The sequence below is a fragment of the Sturnira hondurensis genome, unplaced genomic scaffold (assembly GCF_014824575.4).
Source record: "Sturnira hondurensis isolate 20B ecotype Veracruz unplaced genomic scaffold, ASM1482457v3 Scaffold0021795, whole genome shotgun sequence".
Taxonomy (NCBI): domain Eukaryota; kingdom Metazoa; phylum Chordata; class Mammalia; order Chiroptera; family Phyllostomidae; genus Sturnira; species Sturnira hondurensis.
In genome coordinates, this window is record NW_028094426.1 from 2,220,669 (window position 1) to 2,226,306 (window position 5,638).

Below are 5,638 nucleotides of genomic sequence, written 5' to 3' on the forward strand. Positions count from 1 at the left end.
CACCAAATGGTTCCACGTCCTCCTCCTGAGAAGCAGGCACAGGGCCTGTTACATAAGCAGCAGTCTACAGCTGCTCTTGGGTAATTGAAAGTGAAGTCTTTCCTGACTGGAGGCCCTGCTGGGAGTGACCTGACTCTTTCCTAACCCCACGATAGCAATCTTTATGAGGGGAGAAACCCTCTCTGTGAGACGACACCCGGAGCCAGAGAGTGCTTCGGAGGGCTGTTTTTTGCACAGTAGGCCTGAGGTTTAGAATAGCTTGTATTTTCTTCCCTGTTAAAACATGGCCTTTCTGCAGTGTCTCTGATCTTATCTCTTGATGAACCGGAGCTGAGCTCTGTGAGGCAGAATCTGCCTGGGATGCTAAGCAGAGGAAAAACCACGGTGTGGGGTTTTCTGTGCCCTATGACCTGCCCAACTAAGACCACCCAGGAATGATCAGCTTAGGGAGAGGATTTGCAAGAACAGTTTGTGTGTGTGTGTGTGTGTGTGTGTGTAATAAGCTCAGTGCTGTGATCATAAAAAAATAGAGTTGAATGGCAAAGCCCAGAGTGAAAGAAATAGTTGATTGTCTGGTTCAGGGTCAGGAGAAGTAAGAGACTTTAAATTGCTCATTGAAAGAAACAGAAGGGTTAAAACAAGATCTCTCTGGGCCCAGTAATCTTGTCTCCTTTCCCAGGGAATTACTTTTGAGGAGTGGTGGGAAGAAAAACAAATTCTGAACATCCATTTCTGGAATCTCTTTCACTCAGGGAAGCCTCGCTTATAAACACCACAGGAAATACAAGCTGATGAAGAGAAGGCTATCTTCTGAAATGCCCCCCTTAGGGGCTGGTATATTTGTGTATGTGTACCTGGCTCCTTGAGCGAGACCACAACCCTCCTTAACTGGGCCTCATTGTCTGCACAAGCTGAGCTGGGTTGGAGGGGGAGCCCTGCCGGGGAGGAGTGGTGGGTCAGGGAGCACACTGGCCTCCTGCTTGGCAATGCTGCCGTCCTCAGGGGGAATGTTCCAGGAAACACCCGCAATGCCACATAGGAATGAGGTCCCGGAGAAGACCAGCCTGCGGAGCATAGGAAGGCCAGGGAAACAGGGGCCTTCGGGTAAGAACTGGAGATGGAATGGGCCTTCGGGTAAGATGGAGATGGAATCCTGTTAGGTTATGTAGCATGAGTGGGGGCTGTCTTGATGTTCTCGACCTTTTCTGAAAGTCATAGACATGGTATTATGGGCTGAATTGTATCCCTCCCACCCCTCAAATTCTTATGTTGAAGTCTTAACCCCTGCTATCACAGACTGTGAGTGTACTTGGAAGTAGGGACTTTAAAGGGATAATTAAGTTAAAATGAGCTCATAAGGCGAGCCCTATGACTAGTCTTCGAAGAGGAGGTTAGGACAGAGACACATGCAGAAGGATGACCATGGGAAGACACAGGGAAAAGAAGACCATCTGTAGAACAAGAAGAGCCCTTGAAAGAGACCAATCCTGTTAGGCACCTTGAGCTTGGATTTCTAGCTTCCGGAGGTGTGAGGTGATAAATTGTTTAAGCCACCCAGGCTGTGGTATTTGACTGTAGCAGCCCTAGCAGGCTAGTATACAAGGGGACCCTGCAATTCTTCTAAGTTTAGAAACCTTGGATTTTCTTTGAAGCTCAAGGCCTGTCCATGTTATGGGTAGTTCTCAGAAGACAAGCCAGGGCATGCAGAGAGGGGGTGGGGGGATCGTAATGCCCTGTTACAGTCCTTGCACGTGAATGGAGTTGTGGAGACTGGCTTCCTGAGCTATCCGAGAAAAAAAAAAAAAAGGCCCATAAGCCTTGGTGAGTTTCCTGAGGCCCTGGTAAGGAAACACAGTTACACGGGCCTTCTACTCCAGGACGTTTCAACCAGTGCTGAACAGAGCATGCTCAGTCCACGGGGCATTTTCCCTGAGCCCCACTTCACAGCCCCATTTACCTGGAGCATGGCCAGGCCTTTCCCAGCCCCTGCTCAGTTAAGAAACTGCCAAAGGGTTCATTTATCCATAGGTTTTGAGCATATTAAAAGAAACTAATCTCAGGCTTTGGCTGAGAGGGTCTCAGATCCTTGAGGAAGAAATCCTGCTTAATACATAGTCTTAGATGGTTGACTAGTAGCTTTGGTGGAGCTTAGCTTTGTGTGATCTCTCCTGTGAGGCAGGTATGAGTCACCAACGTCAGTAGGGCAGCTCCCCACACACCACCGCCTCTGCCGCCTCACCTTCCAGAAATCTGGAAATCTTTTCCAACCTTCCAGAAATTGGATATTTTAATTAAATATTCTGGTTTTGCCTTCTCCCTTCCTTCCTTTTTGAAAAGTCTATTTTAATTAAATGCTCTTTGGTTCCTAGCAAAGCTAACCTCCCCTGTAATGTCCCTGGTGTGGGCAGGAAAGGTTGAGTTCGAGCTGCCTCTGAAAGCTGCTCCCGTTCTTCCTCCCGTCTCCGACGCCTACGTGAAGCAGAGGACAATGGGGCACTGTGGACCAGCGTCTCAGGACAGTGCCTCAGAGCTACTTCCTTTAACACTGCTCTTGTCACAGAGCCCTCCGGTATAGGTGGGGTCGCAGAGAAGCTTCTGGCCTCATCATTCCATTTGAGACAAAATTTAGAGGCCTGAAAAAAACAGAGCACATCCCGCATCTCAGCACATGCCGCAGTTCAGAGATGAAGTGTGTTTTAGAGGGAGAATTAAACCCTAAACCTATAGGTAACAGCTAAATCCCTGACATAAATGCCTTGTAAACTTGGAACTTCCAGCACAGCCCTGAGAATGCCGCTCTCTCCCACGCGCTGACGGCAGGCCTGGCCCTCCGCCAGGGTGTTCGGTTGCAAAGCTGGAAACTCCCTGACTTAAAACAATGTCTGGGTGTTTCTGCTTCATAGGAGCTCTGAAGAAGAGTAAAAAGTTTAATAAATTTGTCGTTCTATTTGACTTCTCCTATGTGTTTCGTCTGCCTTTGTTAGCACATCTGTTATAAATGTGTCAGCCATAAAAGGCAGGGCTGTAAACAAAGCAAACAGCGTGAAGAGATTGCTTCATGTTTATTATCCACTGTGTAGCAGTATGCTTAGGAATTATGCAAGACCAGTCCCCCACCCCCCCCCTCCAAAAAATAGGATCCAGTCCCTGCTTTCTAGGAGTTTATAAATCAAGGAGTCCAGATGGGAGATTAATCTTTCCTGCAGATACATATTTCTAAAACCCATTACCTTTTCATTCTTCAGCTTCTTCCTTTTCTTCCTTCCCTTATCCTGTCATCATCCCCACCCCTTCCTCCACTCCTCACCTTCCTTCCCTGGGTCCTCTTTTGCTGGGCTAGAGGTAAGAGCACAAAGATGATCTTTCATTGCTCTCTGGGTCAAGGGTAAAAGGAAGTACTTGAAGTTGTCTTTGAGGTAATCTTCCCTTCCCGATCCAATTTTTCTTTGCTGAAGTTGGCTTTTAGGAGGCAAGGAATTAGACAAGGAAAAAGAAGTGGCTGCAGGAACACCTCATCAAAAAGTGCCCACGGGGAGGAAGAGAGAAGAATACATAAGTGGTAAATTACAGAGGAGAAGACTGATAGGAAAAAGTATTGATTCATCTGCACTGTGGTGTTGGAGGAGAACTCTGTGGATACCCTGGACCACCAGAAAGAGGAACAAGTGGGTCCCAGAGCAATTTGAGCCTGAAACATCTCTGGAGACAAAAGGGACAAAACTGAAGCTGTCCTACCTTGGAGACAGCATGAGAAGGCAGGGTTGTTTGGAAAAGACAATAATGCTGGGAAAAGTAGAAGGCAGCAGGAAAAGAGGAAGACCAAGTATGAGATGGATTGACCCCATAAAAAAAGCCAGCCATGAGTCTACAGGATCAGATCAGGCAAGTCTTCTGAGGACAGGACACTGTGGACCTCACTCATTTGTTCATAGGGTTGCTGGGAGGCAGAGCTGATCCAAGAGCACATAACACACACAAATTACAGGATTCCAGAGATGCAAGAGGACTTTGGGGTGCTTGTGAACTTATCCTCTTACTTTACAGTCAGAGAAAATGAGACCCAGGAAGATCGGCAACTTACACAAGGAGAGAACGCAATCACCAAAGGGTCTAAGATTCAGGCTTTCCTATTTCTACATCAGTGCTCCTTCCCTGGGTGGATTTCCTTCTAGATACCAAACCAACACAGGTGATTAGAAAGACCATCCATGCGCCTAATCTTACCCCCACCACTGCCTTTGCCTGCAAGTTCTTTCCTTTTATTCCTCTTAGCTGTTACGTTAAGTGAAATTGCCTAGGGAGGTCCCTCTCAGCTGTGAGTGTGGTGCCTGTGAGAATGGTGGATGGGGACAGCACTGAGTTAGGAGCCAGGAACCTGACCTGCCTACAGTGACCTGGGCGACCTTGAACAATGCCCTTAACCGAATAATCCAGACCAGCACCATCTAATAGAATTATAATACAAACCACTAATGTGAACCACTTGCACACTTTTGAATTTTCTAGTGCTCGCATTTTAAAAAAGTAAAATGAAACAGGAGGAATTCATTTTAATGATATATTTAATGAACCTAGTCTATCTAAAATATTATCATCTCCACCTGTCATCAATAATACAATGCATTCATGAGAGAGTTTACATTCTTTTTTTGGTTCCAACTCTGGAATTTTGGGTGTGCTGCACTTACACCACGCCTCAGTTCAAACTGAGCCCTTCCAAATGCCCAGTGGCCACACGCGACTAGGGGCTGTTTGAGCAAACCATTTCTGCTTAGAGTCCTAGAAATTCCTTAAACTCTCCTCAAAGAGTACGTGCGTGTGATGGATTTCTGAGGGGTAGAGACGGCCAGCTTTGGATCATATACTTCCACTTCATGCCAAATACTTCCAGAGTTAACTGTTTTAAGTACTGAGCTTCGTGTGAGATTTTGTTAGGGGAAGAAATTCCACAGCTAAATAAGGAAGCTAAAACCCCTTATACAACCTAACCTGCAAGTTGCACTGAGAGTCTCAGCCCAGCTCTGGAGCAAAAAGGAGAAAAAGGAGCAAATAGTCCCCTGTCAAGAGAGGAAAGGGCCAGGTGACAAGTATGAAAGTGGCCCCACAGTCCACCTGGTTGTAAAGGACATGGCCCCATGGTTGTGGCCTGTAGACTGGTCGGGACAAAGATTGACTCCCTCCCACTTGCTCAGGTTAATGGTAACAGTTTCAGTTCAGCTGGAGCTGCGTCCGGTGGGGCTGTCCGGGGGCCCTAACTTTTTTCATGGGCCAGAGTGTCTAGAACCTGGGTGATTTATACACAGAGGTAATAGGATGCACTCACTGCAGCGCACAGAACCTTGGCTCTCCCGCTCCGTGAGCATCCTAGCCTGCAGAGTCTGTCTGCTCATGGGGGTGATGCATGCGGCTCCAAGAATTTCCCCTGCTCTTCTGGTTTTAAACTGTAACATATAAGAAAATAAAACAGCAGAACAGCTGCAAGATTCAAACAGCTATATCAGCAAAGGATTCCGTGTTGGAGACCATCGGTGAATCCAGCCGCGATTCCAGCACCCGGCACACCCACTCACTTCCCAGGGCCCCGCCAGTGTGTGGTGGCGCTCGTGGCTGCCCTGTTCGCAACCCAATTGCAGGGGAA